We start from the raw sequence: 23,842 nt of genomic DNA on the forward strand, positions 1-23,842 counted from the left end.
GAAACTCTCAGGTGCCTAAGTGACTGTAATATGCAGCTATGCAAGGGGCACATTAATAAAGGAGATCCAAATATTTGGTGCAGATAGCAAATGGCTCCTCAATTTTGGAGAGAAAATTAAGAAGCAAGAGATGATGACCAAAGGTTTTTGTGAGGATTCTATCTTGGATTGTGGGTCATGCCTATGCAGATATTGGATGAGTTATATTTGAAGTACTGACGAGCCAAGATAACTGGAAATACAAAGTTAGATTCCAGGAAAGAAGCTGAGATTGCAATACAGATTTGAGAATGCCCATCATACAGTTGGTAGTTAAAATCATGAAATAGCGGATTAAAATACCCAGAATTGCTATACTTTGAAATTTTAGGCAGCCACAAAATTTAATTCATGGTCTAGGAGGAAACTGATTAGCATTTGTGCATGATCAACCCAGCAATAATTCCCCTACCTTCTCCTTCCAAACGGTACCCAGATTTTTGGGGGGCATCCAAACATCTTTCCAATATGTCACTGATGTGTTTCCTAAGAAGCTGCCTTAAACCCAGCTCTAGGGATGAGTCCTGGTTTATATAGCCATTCAGAGTAATCCCATACCGTTGCCATAATGATGGGGTCAAATAACCCAAATCTGAGACAATCCGAACACAGCATTTCCAGGGTAAGAGGGGTTCGTTGACGAAGGGGTAAAGACCCAATTAAATTTAATTGGACATGATAGGAAATTTGCTAGAGATTTTTCTGGGGGGAAAAACTCCTGAGAGTCCGTCTTATTCTGAGAGGTGTGGCCTGTTACTGTGAAACATGAAACTGTTACAGTATAGGATGAAACTTATACCAGAGAAGCAGAATAGTAGGAAAGAAACCAGGTTCTTGATGAACTGCCTAACCAAATTGGCTCTGAAACCTACCTTAACTGAAAATTTCAGTTATATTCGTTTACAGATTGTTACTATTTAAAGCCAGTTTTGGTTGAGTTTTCCTTTATTTGCAATGGAAGTCATCTTCACTGATACAGTTGCGTTATCACAATCAAGAAGACGTTGAACAAAGTGACTAATGCCCCAGATGGCTGAAGTAGGCGTGGGTTTAGCAATTACAGTTCGTTCCCTACCTTTGCTAGAGCAATTCTGGCCTAGTAGATGGGTGGAAGTAGATTTCAGTGGGTGGAAGTAGATTTCGATGGGTAGAAGATGGGAGATGAAAAAATAGCAAGTTCAATAAGAGCAAGCATTTTGGTCTTTAAAAAAGATATATTGTACCCCCAGCACTTAGAAGAGTTCCTGACACGCAGTGTGCACTCAGTGCATTCTGGAGAGTGAGCAAATGTGCAAACATTTGTTGCATATTTCTCATTTACAAAGCATGAGGAGAAGAGAATAGAGCATGGCGACATGCTTAAAGAGGGTGGGTTAAGTAACAATAATTTAAAATTGGAAAATTTTTAGCTTGGCAACTTTTTAACTGAGTAATCAGAAGAAATTCAGGAAAATGTAAAAGATGATAGAAAAGGCTGGAAAATATGAAGGATAGGCCTAGAAAATTTTTGAGAAGGTAGAAGATGGAAAGAGAAAATCTTGCAAGATTTCAGGCTGAAAAGAAAAATAGACTACTTACAAAGGAAGAAAAATGATACTGGAACTCTGGGAGCCAGAATATGTTGGACTCATTGCCATAGACCACCGGGGGGGAATCGGCTGCAAGCCGAGAATGTTGATGTAACTCATCTGCTAAGGGAAGAGAAAGATTTGTGGATTTGCAAAGATTGAGGGAGAATGTCAAGCACACACCCCAAATGGAAAAGATACTTGAAAATCTTACAGCAGAAGAAACCTCAGTATAAATGGGGATAAAAAGAAGAAAGAATGGCAAGCAATAAACTTTAAAATGTACATAAGTAGGTATAAAAATACACAAACGTATATTAAATGCGTGTAAATGGATAGTGATAATGGAACAAGGAATGCATCGTTTAAGTGCTAAATTCACACTGTTAGAACAGAAGGGATGTAGAAGAAGGGAAGAGTGTAGTTACTAAATGTTTGCCTTAGAAACGTAGAATTTAGATGTGGGTGGAGTGGGCTGGAGTAAAGAGCTCATTCTACAGAACTCATCATCAAGAGCGAGAGTGGACAAAGTCAAGTCTTTTAGGGTGGACTTGCTGGGGAGCGTGGGGGGAAGAACACGTAGTGGACACATAGCTCATCTAAGTTGGGAGAAAGAGTTATTTTGGTTTCATATAAAAAGAGATAAATAAGTGCTTATGAGTATTGGAATGGTAGAATGGAAAAATACAGTATTTCAAGTTAAATGCACAGGAAAGAGGGAATAACTGGCAAAACAGTCAAAGCAAGAGAAAAGAATGAGGAAACCATAAGAAAATGAAAATAAGTAAACCAAGTAAGAGGCAAAGAATAAAATTAAGTATATAAATTGTTGCATATGATTTAGTCAAAATCTCTTATTGAAAGATAGAAATGGAGAGGTTGGCTTCAAAATAAAAGAAAGCAGATAACATTCTTAAAAGTGATAAAATTTGAAAACAGGAGGATGGACAAGAGAGACCAAAGGCAAACAAAAAGAGGAGAGTGGCAATATTATTAGATGAGATAGAATGTGAGATTGAAGTTTCAAATCGTGTGGAATCAAAGAAGGCATTAGATCTACCAACTTTCTTGGTGAGATTTCCATGTGTAAGTGTGAAATGGTACCTGTAGAGACTATTAATATGAAAATCATTTGTATATAAAAATAATCCCCCAAACCAAGTTACATATGTGTATGTGTGTAATTCTATGATCATGGGGAAAGGCGTGGAAGGACACACACTAGTGTTTAATAATGGCTACCTAGAAAGCGTTGGGCAAGTTGTACAGGATCAAGTCAAGGTGACAGTTTATTGGACGCTATAATCTTACATTCCGCCTCATCTAATAAGAGTGCCACTCTCTTTTTGTTTGCCTTTGGTCTCTCTTGTCCATTTTTCTGTTTTCAAACTTTATCACTCTAAGTGTAGTTTCATGAGACTGAATGTGTCTGTTTTCTTTTATTTTAAACCCAATCTCGGGTTGGAGGATGACAAAGAAGGATTTGATAACATCTGACTTTGAGCAAAAGCATTGGTAAAAACACTACCACCAGGGCACCTGGGTGGCTCAGTTGGTTAAGCGACTGCCTTAAGCTCAGGTCATGATCCTGGAGTCCCAGGATTGAGTCCCACATCAGACTCTCTGCTCAGCAGGGAGTCTGCTTCTCCCTCTGACCCCTCCCCCTCTCATGTGTGCGCTCTCTCTCTCATTCTTGCTCTCTCAAATAAATAAATAAAATCTTAAAAAAACAAAAAAACACCACCACCAAATCCCTTCTAAGAACTGAGCAGTACAGGGGCACCTGGGTGGCTCAGTTGTTAAGCATCTGCCTTCGGCTCAGGTCATGATCCCAGGGTCCTGGGATTGAGTCCCACATCCAGCTGCCCGCTCCGCGGAAAGCCTGCTTCTCCCTCTCCCACTCCCACTGCTTGTGTTCCTGCTCTCAATATGTCTCTCACTGTCAAATAAATAAATAAAATTAAAAAAAAACAACTGAGCAGTACAGGGTTTGGATGGAGAACGGGACTTTGGAGGATAGGACCAACAAGCACAGAGGGGTTCTACAGAAAACGTTCTAGAACTGACCTGTAACTACTTGCTTAGGTATACTCCTTAGGAGGAGAATCAATTCTCTTTTTATTTGCTTGTACATAAGTATACAAAGGAACCTACATAATTTGCATTAAAAAATAAAAGCATAAAAATCGATGCTTAAGTCTAATAAAATGTGTTTGCATTGTCTGTTGGGGCTAAGCACCCTAGGCAAATACACCATTAATGTTTTCTTACAGTATTGTCCTAGATGTGTACATATTAAGGAGTGTTACTAAGTCAATTTTCCAGAGTCTTTGTATCACAGGGCTAATGTCTGCCAGAAAGTTTAGGCATAAAGAGAATAGAGTATATCCTGAATACTTTGGATCTGTGCTTTATTCTTTCTCTGACATTTCTTACAGACAGATTAGTTTCAGAGAGACAGACGTACACATCAGTATTTTATTGTTATTCCCCTGACCCCAGGTAATTGCTTTAAATATCCTACAAAGGTCTGGAGTCACCTTTATTTGGGTGATTTTAAATAAAAGACCATTTGGTGTAAAAAAATCTTAATAATTTGGAATTTTTCTATATGTTTCAAAGTCTAAGAAGTCTGACCATAATTTATATAAATATAAAAAACAGGCAAGTTCTCCAGAGCATAAAGAATTATCTTGCATGAAAAAGCAAAGTAACTTTGTGACATGTTTAGATAAATTTGTCAGAGGTGAGCCTAATTTTTCTTTCTATAGCTATAGGACACTAGCGGGAATGCTCTCTGCTTAAAAGAAAACCCACATGACGAATTCATGTACACAAGAAGGATGAATTCATTTACAGAGGGCTGGATTGATTATAAGGTTGATGTTGGTGAGCACATTTATAACTTCAGTGTGTAAATTTAACTTCTGATAACATTTTTTTTATTTAGGTGAGTATGGTTTCCTATAGCAAATGTCTTACCATGTTTGTGGTCATCAAAAGCTTTACTGTGAAGAGTTACATTCCTTTGTGATTAAACCAAAAGGTTAGTTAGGCAGTTGAATATTAAAGAAAAGCACTTTAATCATGCTAATAAGAAACAGAGCTTGCATAGATTTAAGCCTAAATAAGGCAATTGCTCCTTCAGGCTATTCTCTGCATCACGGGCTACCCTTGCTCTCTGTCTCCCAGACAGGTTCTACTAGGGCAAGGCAGAGGCAGGGTACTGGACTTTGGGAGGAGAATGGGTTGGGGTATTTATTTCCCTTGCTCCCTCCCTGTCCTCTTGCTATAGGTTGGCTGCATGTGTCTCTGGATGTCAAGGCTGTCCTTTATGCACCATTCTCTCTGGGTTCCAGTAACTGCCCTCTCCCCCTGCCTCTTCTGGCCTGGGAGTCCGCCTGGCCTCCACTATTGCCCCAGGCTACTATACTCCCCTCAGAGCAGTGCAGAGGACCCATTACCGAACACTCCTCAATACCTAGTATGATTGTGCCAAATGTTTGCTCTGAGGCCCTGTCCCTGTATCGTGTACTCTGCCCCTCTCTTCTGCCTCTTATTCAGAAGTGCATTTCAACACAGGATGTTTTTACTTATGGTAACAAGATCTCAAAATAATTTTAATCAAATACAAGCTTACCTTATATTGGCACAATTAAGACCAGCCAAAAAAAATTGTTTACTCATCGTGATTTTCATACTTACATCCTGTTTAGTAAGTTGCTAATCAGGGGCCATCCAGTTGCGATGTGGCTATTATGATCTTTGCATTTCATTACTGTATATGTTTGCAGGTTTATGCCTATAACTCTTTAGACTGTGGAATTAACATGTTGATATTTTCTGGCAGTGCTCTGTCTTTAAGAGAATCCCGAGCAGGTCTCAGTGACCATGATGTCTCCTTTTGTGTTCATTTTTGAGACCGACTGGCTCAGCAGGGCCCCTCAGGGTGCGTAAGAAGATGTGTGTACATCTAAATCTCTGTAGAAGAGGATGTCTGTTCATCATTCATTCATCCAGTTAAGAATTCTTGTGGTAATTGGAATCCCTAGATAGTAAACTAGAGACTTTCTCCTGCTCCAGACCCTTTAACCTAGCTGAAGACAGTGAGGTGTTTCTCAAACTGAGAAAATTCTAAAGAGCTTGATGGAGGTGACCAACTACTAGAGGTGAGCACCCTGACAGCCCAACATGCAAATTGCTGAAGAGGTTTGGTGAGTCTTGATCCTTAAGCTCGGCTTGCATTTAGGAAAAATGGCCCATGCAATACACTGACTGAACCATGATTGGGATGCAGCCTCTTGCTGACACAAAACAGTTGTTAGAGGGTTTCTGGCTAGGACTTTTGGCCACCTGATTAATGCTGTACTGTTCAGAGTCAGCACCTTTTTCCAGGGGCCCTGACCAGAGATCCAAGAGGTGAGGAAGGGGTCAGAAGTATCCCAGCTCCAGGCCTGGCTCCATTCAGATGATGGTAAAGATGATGATACAATGAACAGGAGAAATTTGGAGCCCTAAGGCAAATTTCCTCTGGATAAAAGGAAGTGAGGGCCCCTTTGGAAGACAGTTTGGTGGTTTCTTATAAAACTGAACAGACTCTTACATGTGATCCAACAGTTGTACTCCTTAGTATTTACCCAAATGAGTTGAAAATGGATGTCCACACAAAAACCTGCCCACAGGTGTTCCCAGCAGCTTTATTCATAATTTCCAAAACTTAAAAGTAACCAAGAGTCCTTCAGTTATTGAATGGATAAATAAACTGTGGTATATCTGGACAATGGAATATTACTCAGCACTAAAGAAATGAGCTGTCAAGGTTAAATGCCTATTGCTGAGAGAAGCCTATTTGGAAACTTCCATATAGCATGATTCTAACTATATACCATTCTTTTTTAAATTTATTTTTAATTAATTTATTTTTAAAGATTTTATTTATTTGGCAGAGAGAGACACAGCGAAAGAGGGAACACAAGCAGAGGGAGTGGGAGAGGGAAAAGCAGGCTTCCTGCCGAGCAGGGAGCCCCATGCAGGGCTCGATCCCAGGACCCTGGGATCATGACCTGAGCTGAGGGCAGACGCTTAATGACTGAGCCACCCAGGCGCCCCTAACTATATACCATTCTTAAAAAGGCAAAACGATGCAGATAGTAACAAGATTAGTGGTTGCCAGGGTTCAGGGTGGGGGACAAGGAGGGAACACAAAAGGTTCTTAGGGCAGTGAAACTATTCTGTGTGAAGTTATAGTGATAGATACATGTCATTATACTTCTGTCAAAACCCGTAGACTGTACAACACCCAGACTGAACCATGATGAATCCACGGTCTTTAAGTGATAATGATGTGTCAGTGTAAGCTTGTTATTGGTGACACATCCACCACTCTGGGCAGGATGTTGATAGTTAGGAGGCTGTGCATGTGGGGGGCATGTATATAGTAAATCTCTGTACTTTCTGTTCAATTTTTCTGTGAACCTAAAAATACCTTAAAAAATCTGTTTAAGAAAAGAAATGAGGCCCAGATGTAAATGTGACTTGAGGAAGCGAAGCAGGGTGGCTCATGGAGTCTCTGGCTCCCTGGTCATAAGTAAAGAGTATTTGTTCAGTCTCTATTTAAGCCCTAGGATCCTTCCACACTGCTGGTCATGCTAAGAGAGCAGAGTGTCAGAACAGTAAAGGGGGGAAGGTCATTCAGTAGTCATGGGGCATAACCCTGTCTGCAACTTACTCTCCTGAAGTATTCTATGCCGATGGGAATCTACCTTTACCAGTAGTGGGTTTAATAAACACCCTTAATCTATTCAGGTTTCTTTGCTGTTGGTGACAGCTTTTTGATTTTGAAAAACACTTCCTAAGTTACTGCTTGTGTTGTAGAAGCTTAGAGGTGTCCTATCTCTAAAGACAGAGGATCCACCCTGCACAAAGTTTTCTAAGAGTAAAAGAAGAAGAGATAGGATGACTGTTCACACCAAAGGCCAAGTGAAATAGTCTGTGCTATGATTGCATGTTGTTGGAACCCTGAAATTTTGAGGCAGTGTTTTCTGAAGCCCTTCGTCTTCCAGTAGCTGCCAGTTGGCCAAGAGAGAAAACAGCAGGGGGGCACATTTCTGTATGTTACTATCCATAACTGTTTTGGATATTTCCCCCAGAGAAACTGATGATCCTTTGGCAGACAGTAGATAATTAATCCATTATCCCATCCTTGCAGAGGAGAAAGTTTTCTGGTTTCACAGATGGGGGAAATGTGATCACCAGTGGAGGAGAGACTGGCCAAGGTCTGGGTCTGGGGAGAAAGTGTCAGAGACCTTGTTTCACGATCAAATTGAACAGCTTGGACTACTGGATACTCATGATACTGTGGGGTGCTGCTGAAGTTGCCAAGAAAGATTGGTTTGCTCGTGTTGACCTAGTCATTTCAGAAGTCAGTGGATATCCAAGGCCACTTAAATTTGAGGCAGAAGTGTCCTGACATTTCTCATGCTGTGTGTTCTTTAGTCATTCTCTTGGAAATTCAGCACATGCATTTATCCCATTAGTGATAGGAGAAAAATACTGATTACCTTCCAACACATATGATGTATGTCAGTGGGTTAGAGCTGTGGTGGTAACGTAATACATTCTTCTCTGCTTAGGCTGCACGTGTATTTAAGCATCCTTGAAATCTGAAAGTGGCAGCACTGAAAGCAGCTGAACCCCTTTTCCTAGCTACTCAGATACAGATTTCTAATTTAAACAACTATCCCAATCTAAGCTGTGGAACTCTGAAGGAGGAGATTATGACAGGTTCTATTTCCAGTTTCATTTCTTTGTGGTAGTTTGCCTTGATTTTACAAATTTAAGTTGATGTTAAAAAAGGAAAGACATGGAGTGCCTGGGTGGCTCAGTCAGCTAAGTGTCCGACTCTTGATTTCAGTTCAAGTTATAATCTCAGGTTGGCGAGATTGAGCCCTGCCTTGGGCTCCATGCTCACCAGGAAGTCTGCTTGAAATTCTCTCTCTCCCTCTGCCCCTACCCCCATTACTGCTCTCTCTCTAAATAAATAAAATCTTTAAAAGTAAATAAAATAAAGGAAAGACACATCTTTATAACACGTACACACATAGGCATAATAATATCAACAAACCTGGCTAGCTTGAGCTTCAGAATCTTTTGTTCCAGTGTTGTATGTGACTGCTATTAGGATTGTATGAGAAATGTGGAGAAATGTCAGCATCCTACTGGGAGGGGAGCACTGGAATAATTTTTCATGTAGGGTCTGTTTCCTTACTGCAGAATGACATCAGGAAAGAGTTGGATCGGTTCTCATCTTAATGGCCTTTGTCTCCTGTGTTAGGTCTAGGCCAGCTACATTTGGAGAAATGGCTGAGCTCTCTACTGAATTTTTTGACTCTAATGATGCTACAGTGGTCTGAACTTTTTTCTTCTCCCCCACTCCCTGCCAAATTCATATTTTGAAACCTAATCCCCAACATGATAGCATTTAGAGGTTGAGCCTTTGGGAGGTGATTAGGTCAGGAGGGTGGAGACTTCTGATGGGATTAGTGCTCTTATAAGAGACCCCAGGGAGCTTCCTCATCCTTCCCTCTTCAGAGGACACAGTGAGAAGACAGCTATTTATGAACCAGAATGTGTGTCCTCACCAGACACTGAATCTGCCAACACCTTGACCTTAGATTTCCTAGCCTCTAGAACTGTGAGAAATAGATTAGTGTTTGTTTATAAGCCCCCCAGTCTATGGTATTCTTTTAGAGCAGATAAGTCCTAAAGAGTAAGTTATATTTATGACAACAGTAGCAAGAGGCAGGGGCATTGAAAAGCCATATAGGGTAGGGATTGTGAATGGGCTTGGAGTTTGGGGGCCCACAACTTGAATCCCAGCTTTGACTGTTAGTTGTTGCATGGCCTTGGGCAAGGTGTAATTTTCTCATCTATAAAATGGTTTCGAGGAAAAAAATACATGCTGATAACACTTTTAGCATGGTTGCTGGCCTAGAATGAACTTTCAGTGTATTGCATAACAACACTGGAAATAGATCAACTTTGTATTTGAATCAAAATCCTGCATGCATTTCCAGCAACAGAGTTAGAGAATCTGAATAATCTGAGATTAGGGCCTAGACATGCACTTTTTACAGATCTCCGTAGAGGATAATGTAGGGACTAAATGAAAAAATCACGCTCTGGGTTGGGACATTCTCTGACCTCGCTCAGCTTGGTCTCTGAATATCTAACTCCAACAAATGTAGACCCTACTTTGTACAGGTAAACTCCTAGTCCTGACTCAGCCTTTCTCTATTTCTATATGATCCCCACCTCACTGACACAACCATTTCTCTGCCCCACCCCAGAACTTCACACTTCAATGAACACAGAGAGGGCCCGCTGAAAGATGGTATTTGAAAGAGAACCATAGTTGGACTGAGCTAGGACAGGTCTTTTGTATAGAAGATGCAACTGGTGAAAAGATGCTAAATTTAGGAGTGGGAAGAACCATATAGCACATAAGGAAGTTGCATAGACAAAAATGAAAAACACGTTTTTCTGATTCATCAATATTATTACTGAAATAATTTTACCCTAACTCCCTACATTCCTTGTGTCAGTTACGCAAGAGGGTAATAAAATTCTCAGCCTGGAATTTCTGTTAACTCTGTTAGTTGTTGAGGGAATGGTAGACATTCCAATATCCTGTTCACCTGTGGGTTTAGGGAACAATGGACATTTTTGTTCACCTGTGGGTGGGTGGTACCAGGGTCATAGAGGAAGCAGGATTGGGAATGATCACAGGTGAGTAAAACATCTGTTCATAGAGCATTCAAGAAGGGAACCAAACCAAGTCTTTAGTCAGTGAACTTAGTGAGGATAGTCTCTGAGACTGGGAAGTCTGGCCACACAGTTGGAGTCCCAAGTGAGACTTCTAGAAGCACAACTTAAAATCAGAAATCCATTCATATGAACCTGGATAGATTTGTCTGATGTAGTGTTAGGAGCACAGGTGAAAGTGCCCCCAAATTAACCAGATATCAAAGAATAGTGAACAGATTGTAAATTAGGAGAAATCAGCTTGAGGTTGCCACTTTTTCAAATTAGGGAGTAACAATGTTATAAGCCACTCAGGACCAGGCTAAGTACTTCCAGTTGTTGGGAATCTTCAGTCAAGATCAGTAGGTTTAACCGTGAGGAAAGTGGGTGGGATGGGGCGGGGAGAGAAGTCAAAGGCAATGAGGAGAGGGCTAATACCATCAGAGCATTACCAACTTTGAATTTTCCCAGATGCAATTTGCAAAGTATTACTGCAAGTGAATGTCACTACTACCTACCATTTATTAAATACTTACTATGTGCTAAGAACTGTGCTAAGTATTTTACATGTGTCATCTATTAATTCTTCCCAGCAACCCAATAGGTAGATTTATTTAATCACTGAGAAAACTAAGTTTTCATAGAAGTAATATGCTAGTTTGACAGAGCTGTTAGTGAAAGAGGTAGAACCCAGATGTGTTAACTACTCTATATTTTCTGATTTTAGCTGTGATGTGTTTGTGCTAAAAGCACAATAGTCCTTTCCAAAGTAGTTCTCTTTATTCCTTTCCACGTGTAACTCCAACTTTCCCAGAAGGAAAATGAGGACATGTGAAAAAAAATGTAAGAATATACATACCTTATCTCCCTCTTTCTCCCTCCTTCTCTCAACCATCTCTATCATCTATTATCTATCTAATGTATATTTATATAATGCTAAGCAGCATTAATTGATAAATCATACAAATACTGAGCTTCTATTCTGTCTTAAACATTTAGGAATATAGTGTGAGAAATTCAAGCATGTAGGAAACACTCTTCCTGAGCTCAAGGAAGTTCAGTTGGGGCCATAAGATAAATGCTGTAATAATGTAAGGAAGGTCGTATGTATACATGCTATGCAAACAAATGCTATAGGAGTCCAAAAGAGGGAAAGGCCTCTTTGATAATTGGGGATGACTTTATGGGATATAGGGGAGGTTTGGTTAGGACTTCATAGTATTCTGTAAAAATCAGCTGATTCAAGTTTGGGGCTTCATGTCTGCATCAGGAGTATCTAGCCCAGTGCATAAGACATAGTAGGAGTCAATGTTTTCAATTAAAAGAATGAGGCAATGAATGATATCTGTTGACCATTTAGCTCCTCTACTTTTTGCAACAGATTCATGGCTGCACACAAATTATTCCCTTTGTACAACTGTTGTGCATTATTTAAAGGCTAATTACATTTACCATCAAGGCTTTGAATCCAATCATCTTCTAATATTTGTGGTTATTGTAGGGGGCTCATAAGGAAAAAACAAACAAACCTGGAAATGGAAAAAAAAAATCACTTTGACCTGGAAAAGAAACTCAAAGTGTTTTCAATTAGACTCATTAAATTGTGCATATCTGTATTTTTCCACAAGTAGAAGCTTGCAAAATCTTGTAGACATGTAGTTCTTGTCCCATTGAAAAATACTCAGAAATATTTATTTTGTCTTTAGGCAACCAATAGCAATGTTTTATTATCTACCAATTACAAATAGCTTAAATCTTCTAGCCTTTCCCTCCAAGGAAGTTGCATTAGCTTTCTATTTCTGTATAACAAATTACCCTAAAACTTACCAGCTTAAAACAGCAAACCCTGGTTGTCTTTGATAGCAGCTCAGCTGGGTGGTTCTAGGTCCACATTTCTCGTGACATTGCTGTCAGGGTGCCAGGCTGGGCCACAGTCATCTGAAAGCTTGTCTGTAGCTGAGGATTTACTTCCAACCTCTATCATATGTGAATAGGAAGCCTCAGTTTATCACTGTCTCTTGGGAACAGACCTCAGTTCCTTGCCACATCAGCCTCTGCATGGGGCAGCTCCCAACATGCCGGCTGGCTTCTTTCAGGATAAGTCATCTAAGGAAAAGAGAGAGAACAAGAGAAAAGCCCGCCCTTTTATGACTTGGTGTCTGAAATCTCATACCTTCGTTTTCACTGTATTCTATTTATTAGAAATGAATATTAAGTCCTCCTTTCAAGAAGAAGGGGATCAAAGAAGGGGTAGAGAAGCAAAGAAGTAGTGAAGATTTGTTTGAAACCACCTTGTTCACTTATTATGTTTGTCTCTATACATAGTCTTCCTGCCTTAGAATAAGAGGATTTTTTCTTTTGAAAGGAATGATGGGCATTTTGATGTATATCACTTTCTATATTACAAATACATTGGCAAAATGGCATTGGATTATTTTGAAAAGTATTTAAGAAACAGACCTTTGTGAAACTCCTTGTTCTGTTGACTGTATGAATGTTTAGCCTGCTAAATAAAGAATAGTTTTTCTCCATCTGAACAAAACGTTTACTTTTTTGACCCTAAGAACCTCTTTAAATGATCAGCTTTCCTCCTCTTGCTATCTGCAAGATTTGAAGTAAAATTTCTGGCCGAACTTCAGTGAAATTAAAAATCTTTTGTATATATTTTGAGAACTAATTTCATACCTGACTTCCTCTTATTTTCTCATCACAACTGGCCCTTATCCCAGTTTTTTAACTTTCTCTTTTTTGTTTTTGTAAATTTTTGAAATTTTTTTTAAAATGTGTTTGAAAATGTCCTCTCATCATTTTTGGAACAAAAGAGGCTATAAATAAGTATGGGGCTTATCAGGGAAATTCAAGTCAAAACCACATTGAGATACCACCTTATACCAGTTAGAATGGCAAAAATGGACGGAAAGAAACAACAAATGTTGGAGAGGTTGTGGAGAAAGGGGAACCCTCTTATACTGTTGGTGGGAATGCAAGTTGCTACAGCCACTTTGGAAAACAGTGTGGAGGTGTCTCAAAAATTTAAAAATAGAGCTACCCTATGACCCAGCAATTGCACTCCTGGGTATTTACCCCAAAGACACAGATGTAGTGAAAAGAAGGGCCATATGCACCCCAATGTTCATAGCAGCAATGTCCGCAATAGCCAAACTGTGGAAAGAGCCGAGATGCCCTTCAACAGACGAATGGATAAAGAAGATGTGGTCCATATATACAATGGAATATTACTCAGCCATCAGAAAGGATGAACACCCAACTTTTTCATCAACGTGGATGGGACTGAAGGAGATTCTGCTAAGTGAAAAAAGTCAAGCGGAGAAAGTCAACTATCATATGGTTTCACTTATTTGTGGAACATGAGAAATAACATGGAGGACATTAGGAGAAGGAAGGGAAAAATGAAGGGGGGGGAATCGGAGGGAGAGACGAACCATGAAAGACTATGGACTCTGAGAAACAAACTGAGGGTTCTAGAGGGGAGGGGGGTGGGGGGTTGGGTTAGCCTGGTGATAGGTATTAAGGAGGGTATGTGCTGCATGGAGCACTGGGTGTTATACGAAAACAATGGATCATGGATCACCACATCAAAAACTAATGATGTATTGTGTGGTGACTAATATAACAAAATTAAAAAAAAAAGTGTGGAGCTTATATGTGTGTTGGGGGGATATATATTTTATCAATGTAAAATAATGACTATCATTTATTGAATGTTATATATAAATCACTTTATGGATATTAATTTAATGTTCACAAAGATCCTTTGATATAAAGAACATCATCCCAATTAATACATGATGCAACAAGGTTAAAAATTGCTTGTAATTGGCAGAACCAGAAAGCAAACCCAAGTCTGTCTTACTCCAAAGCCTCTCCCACAACTCAGAGCATAAGTAAATGGCTGAGATGCCTGTGCCCTCAGCTTCAGACTCTCCCAGTGCAGCTCTCTTGACCATCTCTACTGATGAGTCCTGCTTGCTCAGGAGAAGACATCACACTGCTGTCTCTGGATCACATGCTTGAACAGAAACATTGTGGTACAAGGGGTTTACTTCCCAACTATTTTCTGTCCCGTGCATTCCTCTCCTCCACCCACCCCAAACAATATGAAGCAAAACACAAGACAGCAGTAGGGGAATATGAACTAAGATTTATATTTTGGGAAGGCACAAACAGCTTTGTGGACTTAGCATACTTGAAAAGTATCTCTGAGGGCTCAACTTGACTCCATAAAATTTCCCTTCACATTTATGTGTTTGGACTTTGGGGATTGAGATAAATACTTGACTTGATATCAGCCCTACTGCCAAAATTAAACTATAGCCATCTTCCTGTTTTGAAAACAAATCTGCACAAATTATTGAACCATGCAGAATTTCTACCTGCGTTAATAAACTGATGACCTAAAATCAGGGAGAAGGGAGGCATGGTGTATACTTCATTTGATCTGTTGGCTGATGAAGGCAGAGAATCAACTTTATGAGATTCAAATTCACATTTTGCTTTCGATCATCTTTAAGTCTAGAGAAATATTCTTTTCACTGTCAAATTTTCCACATGAGTAGATTTGGGAGTAGTCTATTCAATCCATTCTATGACAATTTGGCAGGGATGGAAGTCCTTGATTTGATAGACACAAGCCCTATGAGCTGCGCGTGGTCTGTAATGTTCATCTGTTGACTTGGCTGAGGGGGAACTCAATTTATTCAGCATCAGGATATGAGTATTGGTTGATTGTAGCTCCTGCTTCATTTGCTTCATATAAATGGCATTCTACTTTAGACTCAGGAAATAAGTCCAGATTGGACTTATAATACAAACAGTTTAGCAATTTTTTAAAAAAATGTGTGTAAGGATTGGATTCCTTTAGTAGATTTAGCAGAATGCTAAAGTATCCTAGAAGTTGAATAGAGCAGTAGAAAATGAGTCTCATGGGTTGAAATCGTATAATTATTAGACTTTCTCTAATTAAAAAAGCAATCACTCTGTCCTCAGATCTCTGAAAATGCAAAAGAAATTGTCTTCTCAGAACATGGTTGGAAACTAAACAATTCTTAGGGAAGATTTAGAAAAGGCATTGGCTGGGGTGCTGATTTTTCTGTATGTTTTCTGTCTCTAATCCTTTCTTTAAATTTGTAATTTCTGAAGAAATGGGACCCCCCAAAATTTATCTGATATGGCCAAATTTTTCCTGTTACTTTAACTTGAAAAACCATCACTCACAACTATGTATTGGAAATGGTAGAGTTTCTGGGGTACAACAAATATACAACATCAAAGATTTTGTACATTCATTCATTTACTCATGTAACAATTTTTTGACTGCCTACACTACCACCAGGCAATGTTCAAGGTACTTGGGGATTCAGCACTGGGAAAAAAAAGTGAAGAGAGCAAAGACAAAAATTTGTTCTCTTAGAGCTTGTGTACTAATTAGGGAATACAACAATATACGACATAAGCAAAACATAGTTTGTTAGATAGTAGTAAATGCCAAAGAGAAAAAACAGGGGTTGGAAGTGTTGGGGGTAGGAGAGATTGAAGGTTGACAGCTTGTGGGCAGAGAAGTCTTCATTGAAAAGATGGCATTTGAACAGAGACATGCTAGGAGGGAAGGAGTAAACCATGTTGGGATGCATGGAAAGGGTTTCCAGTCAAAGAAATAGCAGTGCAAAGATCCTGGGGTGATAGCCTTTCTGACTGATTATGGAACAGAAGGTAAGGCCAGTGTGCCTGGAGTAAAGTAAGGGAGGGGAGAATTAGAAGAATAAGAATAATAATTATTGGGGACAAGAGGCAAATCCCCTAGAGGTTTGCATGTGTTAGCAAGGCCTGTTACTCTGTCAGTGTTTCCCAATGCATTGTTACATGCCTAGTAGTATCTCTGGCCTCTGTCCATTAGATTACAGTAGCCTCCCCCCAGAATGAAAATTAAAAATGTCTCCAGACATTGCCAAATATTTCCTGGGGGCAAAAATCACTGTGGAGAATCACTGCTTTAAGTGATATGAGAAGCCAAGTGAGATAGAAGAGTGGGCTGCATGGTCTGACTTAAAATTTAATAAAATCACTGACTGCCGTTTTGAGTATAAACTGAAGGGAGCATGAGAAATCATACAGTATTTCTGTAATTCAATAGATTCTGAATTTTAAAACTGGATGTTGATAATGAGAATTCTGTTGCTATATTCAAAGGCCACTTCTCCTTGTGTGATATCTGATTAGCTCAATAATTAAAGGAAATTTGTAGATATCATAGGAAACCCCCAAATGGCATCCCTCCTCTCCATTACAATGAAAAACTTTAAGTTTTCCTAACTTGTTAGAGGGAAAAAAAATCTCAGATTATCAATGTAAACTAACATTAGAAGACTGAATTTTGTAGCTGTCTGTTATTCCATATACTTTTTAAATGGAATTCTGTACAAAGTGGCATCATCTCATCCTAATATTAATATGTGTTAATATTAACATATTTAAACATATATATGGCAAATTATCATATTAAGGACCAAAATTGCTGGATAACTCTATTTTTATTATCAAAATCCTAATATTACATTTACCGTGAAATTAAAATTAATGTCCATTAAAAAAAAAGACTGAATTTCATAAGCTTTGGGCACATAGCTGGTTCAGTCAATGGGGCATGTGACTCTTGATCTTGGGATTGTGAGTTCGAGCCCTGCATTGGGTGTAGACATTACTTAAAAATAAAAAAGCTAAAAACAATTTTTTAAAGGTTTTCTATTACAAACAGTGCCATATAGTAAAATAAGGCAATTGCAAATGTTATTTTTGGACAAATGCTATTTTGTATATGTATGTGACATATTTTTTAAATTGTTTATATTTTACATCTACAAATTCATATATATTTGAATATATTAGCTTGAATATATAAAGGATTAATATTAGTACACAAATCTCTTTGGAATTAATAAGGAAAAGAGAAAGACTAATAGCAAGAAGGACACCTGGTATCAAGAAGTACACAATAGGAAAAAAATAGATGAATAATATAGAAAAATAATTTTAAAAACTTGTTTAACACCTCTAAGAATCAAATAAATTCAAATTAAATGATGTACTATTTTTCATCTATCTGGCAAAGATTAAAGAGCATCTTATTTAATATTTGCAAGTAACAGATAATTTACATCACTGGGTAAAGAGTAAAAATGAGAAACCATGAGTATTCTGCTTCTAAGAATTTTTCCTGTGGCAATAATTAGATAAGTACCCAACCATGTATGTATATGTTTTGTGGTCGTCATGCAAGGGTGGGATCAATGCCTCACCCAGAATAGGTTCAGATATTGATACTGATGAAACCACACATGGACCAAGAAGCTGTAAAAAAGTTTATAATTCTTATAATAGGACTTACTGGGAAGAGCAGAGCAGACACCCAAACTGATTTGGAAGGGCTTGATTGGAGGGAGAGATGAGTGGCTTTGGTTTTGATTGTGGTTAGGAAATGGGGCAGGGGTGAGTGTTTTTGTGCAGGGTCAGCCATTTGCATGGTCTGAATTTTCTGGGGCACCAAAAGAAGGGAGGACCCAGGTCTTCTTACCCGCCCAGGTGGGGCTTGAAAGCTGTCTGTGGTCAAACATCAAAAATAGAGTCAGACCCTTTATTGCAATTCACTCTTGATTTTAGATTGATAATGGAAATATGCCATATTTTATTAACTGATTTTGAAGTCATTTAAGCCATTATGACATTCTTTGAGGCCTGAACCCTAACTGTAAGGAAAGTGAAAAGTTCCATTAGATGCCTTGTTCAAGAGCCCAGTATTATGTATTCTGAGAAGTAAGATGAGTGCCTTGGTACTATATCAGTAATGGCTGGAATTCTGAACGGGTTAATAAGGAGTGTCTTGGTAAGACCTTGTTCAATGGCTTTAGTATGTGTAGAGACATGTGTGACTCTGATTTATATTTTCGGTATCAGTAAAGCAAGAAATTCTTATTGGAAGAGACCTTGGTTAAAGAACTACTATTGCTGTTGACTGCAACAGATAGCCAGACCATTGTCAATGACCGAAGAGTCTGTAAAATTATGCAGAAAGGGCTGATAATTGTTCAGCTCCTTTTCCAGTGCTAAGACAATTGCCTGAAGTTGGTCGGTGATGCTGACCCTTGGATGCTGTTTGATCAGGGATGTACCAGTTAGAGGATGGACAGAAGCAACTCTCTGGGGACCTCCCTCACGTGTGCCATCTGTGAAGTATATAAACTCCCTTTCTGATCATCCAGTTGATTCCTATGGGCTTCCCAAATGGCCAGTGGGTCTGAAGAGGCGTGACCTCCTCTGGTGCCATTGTCCCTGGTGAGGGAATGAGGACGGGTGAAGCCACTTTCTGTTATAGGTAGTATATACCAAAGGGTCCAGGTTTGGCTCTATCTGTAAGCACTGTTTCCATTTTAGTAAGGAGATCTCTGTGGTCATCCTGAGCCTTTAGACTTCTGTTCCCATAACCCAAGGCATAACAGTCAGTTGGGTTTGAGGAGTCAGAGGCTTAGGGCCGGATGAAAACCTTCATCTCCAGAAGGGTTCAGAATGTGGCCAGAGGTGGTTGTTCTAATGGAGTGTAGCATGGGGCTGAGGAGGGAGTTTCTTGTACAGTGACATTCTCTAGGAGTGCATGTTCCACTGCAGTTTGGATAGATTCTATTTTTTTTTAAAGATTTTATTTATTTATTCATGAGAGACAGAGAGAGAGAGAGAGAGAGAGGCAGAGGGAGAAGCAGGCTCCCAAGGAGCAGGGAGCCTGATGTGGGACTCGATCCCAGGACTCTGGGAGCATGACCTGAGCCAAAGGCAGATGCTTAACCATCTGAGCCACCCAGGTGCCCAGTTTGGATAGATTCTAGAGCCCTTTTTTGGTAGAGAACACAATTCAAAGTGGGCCAATTTGTAAGTGACAGCATGAATGGGCCTACCATCAGCTGGAAATGAAACATGATTTAATCTTTTTTTTTTAAAGATTTATTTATTTATTTGAGAGAGCGAGAATGAGAGAGAGAGAGTACATGAGATGGGGGAGGGTCAGAGGGAGAAGCAGGCTCCTTGCTGAGCAGGGAGTCTGATGTGGGACTTGATCCCAGGACTCTGGGATCATGACCTGAGCTGAAGGCAGTCGCTTAACCAACTGAGCCACCCAGGCGCCCAACATGATTTAATCTGTCACACAGATCGATTTTGGCCAAGACAAACAACCCAGGTCCACTTTAAGAGAAGCCCTAATCCCACACCTATATCCCTAATGTCAGGTATTGAAATTTGGGATTTTAGATGGGTTACAACTATAACAGAGGCTTGGTAGGATTCTACAAATGCAACAGAGTGTAGGGCAGCTCACATGCAAGCTTGCCAGCAGATAGCAACACAACTCAAAACTCATGCTAGTTGGCACACAGCAGCCCAAAGTGTATGCTTGCCACAGGCAGATGATCCAGTTAGCAAGCCAGATGCAAGAGAACAAAGCTCCCCTGGTGGTGGTGGTCATCACCTAAACCATCCTGCTTACAGCACCAACCCTATTGTCATGATCCTGTGGCTGGCGGGATCCACACTTCATTAAAATTTGGTTTGGATGTTGAGAATGATGTCACACATGCAGTGCACAAAGGGGATAGGAAAAGGTTTACTCAGATAACAAGACCATCCAGAATGACTGGAACAGAAAGAGGGACGAGTAATTGGCTTTGCTTTTTGTTGGGGTTGGGGCTAGGATGAGGGTCCCTGTGGGGTTTGTGGGGTTTGCCCCAGATATGGGGCAAGCAGAAGAGGAAGAGGGGTAGGGTTTGAAAACAGGTCAAAAAAATGAAGTCAGTCTATCACTGTGTGTTTATCACAATTACGCTTATAGTTGAAAGAATTAGAACTAACCCAAATACCCAAGGAGAGGATTCAGTAAATAATTTTGTAGATCTATGTCATGGAATATTGTGAGGCCAGAAATATTGCTAGGTGAGAAAATTAGGTTATACAGGATAATTTTATTTTTGTCTATATCTACACATGCATCAAACATACTTACACACATACATACATATATACAAATGCAATTAGAGGGACATACACCAAAACGTCAACAGGATTTACTTATATGATAGGATTACAATGGTTTTCATTCTGATTTTATTTGTATTTTCCTTTAATGTATATTATGTGTAATTTTTTTTTAAAAATAAGTATTTTTGTGGAAAGAGTGTTTTCTTGAAACCTCTGATTTAATGTCATTTCCAGACATGGGGCCACACATAGAGTTGAGGTGAGAGCTGGCTTTGCTGCACGTGGCTCTGGTCCTTCTGCCTGTGTGTTTCATCATTATGTTGGTCTAGTTTAACAGCGATCCAGATGGCCAAAAATGCTGTGTTGTGTAAATAGCTTTGCGGCATGGTCTGCTTAACTCTGATTTACCATGGTTCAAAACATCTTGAATTACTTTTGTATTTATTTTGTAATTTCATAAAACCCCCACATTTCAGAGATAGATAAGATTATTCAGAGTTACTATGGTAAATTACCTTCCCCTCCACTTTTTCAGTTCCTTGCCTAGAAAATGATACCATCTTTATAATAAAATTACTGAATTCCAATGATTGAATACAGAGAAAATCTGGTCCATGATAATGATTACTTCATTAGTAAAGCAAATAATTTGTGGAGGACATGAACATTTCATAGCAAAAATGAAGGTTAATAAATGAGACAATTAAAGACTACTTTGCATGTTTGAGAAAGCATTGCTTTCTAATGAAAATGAAATGCTATTTTTTTAAAAAAAGACTATTAAACATTTATGTTAATGCCTTGTAGAACGTTAATACTAAATTCTTAATCATAATTACTGAAAAAATATGTTTAAAAGTTACTTTAGCAGGTGATCTAAAATTAAAAGTCTTTGGGCGCCTGGGTGGCTCAGTTGGTTAAAATTAAAAGTCTTTATTATGTGGTATTTACTTTCATTTTCAGAATATTAACTAAGGATATAACACACAATGTCCAAGAGGTAATACTGTAGAGGTGTCTAACTCGGAAAAAAAGGGGGGTTAATTGAATTAAAAAATCTTTAACAGTAACTACATATATTATATTTTAATTACTTTTAAATTGATAATTTATAGAATGTATATTTACCATTTAACATGCTATTCTATAAATCAGAAAACTTATTCTCCAATTATTAAATATAAATGGTTTGTATAACATAGTTTCCAGAGAAGTGAGCATCACAAACTGGGAGAAGAAAATACATTCATTACTTGAGTAGTATGTGCCACACAGTGTGAATCTTTACCTGTATGGTTCATCTGTTCCTTGCTTTAAAAAAAAAAAAAGATTTTATTTATTTATTAGAGAAAGGGAAAAAGAGAGAACACGAACAAGGGGAGGGGCAGAGGGACCAGCACATTCCCTGCTGAGCAGGGAGCCTGTTGTGGGGCTCCATCCTGGGACCCCAAGATCATGACCCGAAGGCAGACACCTAACCAACTGAGCCACCCTGGTGCCCCTGTTCCTTGCTTTTTAAAACTTTATTACTCAAACAGCTCTTACTGAGCAACCGTTGTGTACCAGCCTTGACTTAGGGGTTATGGTCTCTTCCTTGATGGAATGTGTACAATTTCAGCCTTGTTACAAGTCTTCAAAGGAAGTATTTGTAGCTGAGCAATGGGTAAAAGTTATCTTCCACTGCATTCTCTCAGCCTCCCTCGTAACTAAGATGTGGGCATACTGACCCCAGACTTTGAATGGAGAGAGTGTGTTCCTGATAAATCAGAAGCCTTAAAAAAAAAAAAAAAAAAAAAAACCTATGCTTATGACTGATGGAAGAGTGAAGAGAGAAAAAGAAGGTGCCCATGGCATCTGAGAGGCAAGCCAACTCTGTATGCTCAACGCTATTGACCTCCATTAGTTTTTTTAGTTCTTACAATTCTATAAGATAAAATACTGTTTATCCCCCCACCTTACAGATGAGTGAAGTCATATAGTTTTGCAGACATTTTTCTTATTGCCTATTTGATATTTGCAGAGAAAGCCAGCTCTCCTTTTATGATATACTAACTAACAACAAAAAAAATTGTCAGGTTCTAATTTGGTACATGGGTTAATGCCAGAAGAGCCCTTACAGAAAGGGGAGAACCACAGGCCCAGTGTTGCAAGAGGAGCCCCCGCAGGAACCCCTCATGGCCTCCATCTGAAAAGTGGTTAATGGAGTCACAGTGTCCTCTCCAGCTGCTCTTTTCCCACCTAGCCCCTCAGAAACTGGGGTGACTGGGAAAGCTGTAGAAGCCCATTGCAGAGAAAAGTATTACTCTGAATGTTGAATTAAGTTATGTCAAGGCCTGGATCTCGCCTCTAAGCTTGGTTCTCTGCCCTTCCCTGAGACCCTGTGAACCACACTTTGTCTTTCTTTTTTTTTTTTTTTTAAGATGTTATTTATTTATTTGTCAGAGAGAAAATGCATAAGCAGTGGGGAGCAGCAGGCAGAGGGAGAAGCAGGCTCCCCACTGAGCAAGGACCCTGATGCGGGATTCTATCCCAGAACCCTGAGATCATGACCTGAGCTGAAGGCAGACGTTTAACCCACTGAGCCACCCAGACATCCCCACACTTTGTCTTTTAAATAAAGTTTTTTTTCCCCTAAAATCAGCTATAGTCAGTGTCTATTGCTTGCATCTTAAGAATCTAAATAACTTAATATTACTAATTTATTTCACCAAGGAGGGGGAAAAGATCTGTCTGCAAAGCCCATGCTTTTTTTAACATGTCATGCTGTAGAGATGGCTTCTCTTGCCAGCAAAGCTCCCTCTGGGTCGTTTTACCACCTGCTGGAAAAATCACTCTTGGTTCACTTTGGTCTGTATGCTCTTCTGCAGTGGTAACCCTAATGAGGGCAGAACAGGCTTTATCATCTTAACTGAGGTTATGTCTATGGTGCTGCGGCAATCTTTAATTCATTCATTGTAATGAGAAAATCTGTATTAAAATATGGCTGTACAAATAAAGCTCAGCATGGTGGAAGTGTCTAGTTGACTTATTGCATATTTTTATTTTCAAGTCATTGTTTTGTCATCAAATATAAAATAGTTTTTTTTTTAAAGATTTTATTTATTTGACAGAGAGAGACAGAACACAAGCAGGGGGAGTAGGAGAGGGAGAAGCAGGCTTCCCACTGAGCAAGGAGCCTGATGTGGGGCTCGATCCCAGGACCTTGGGATCACAACCTGAGCCGAAGGCAGACACTTAACGACTGAGACACCCAGGTGCCCCTAAAGTAACAGTTTTAAAGTAACACCTGGTCACCTTCTATTAGCGAGAGCAAGGCTGTTTGAAATGTTAGAGTTGGCAGTGGGGTTGTGGAAACATGGCTCATTCCACATACTCCTGCTGTTATGTAGAAAATGCTC

General features: G+C 39.4%; 1 pseudogene; it reads left to right on the top strand.

Annotated features, from left to right (window-relative positions):
• Positions 1-607: 607 nt before the first annotated feature.
• The window catches only part of LOC113925523, a 53,950-nt pseudogene continuing 30,715 nt past the window's right edge, over positions 608-23,842 (top strand).

This window comes from Zalophus californianus, chromosome 4, assembly GCF_009762305.2.
Source record: "Zalophus californianus isolate mZalCal1 chromosome 4, mZalCal1.pri.v2, whole genome shotgun sequence".
Classification (NCBI taxonomy): domain Eukaryota; kingdom Metazoa; phylum Chordata; class Mammalia; order Carnivora; family Otariidae; genus Zalophus; species Zalophus californianus.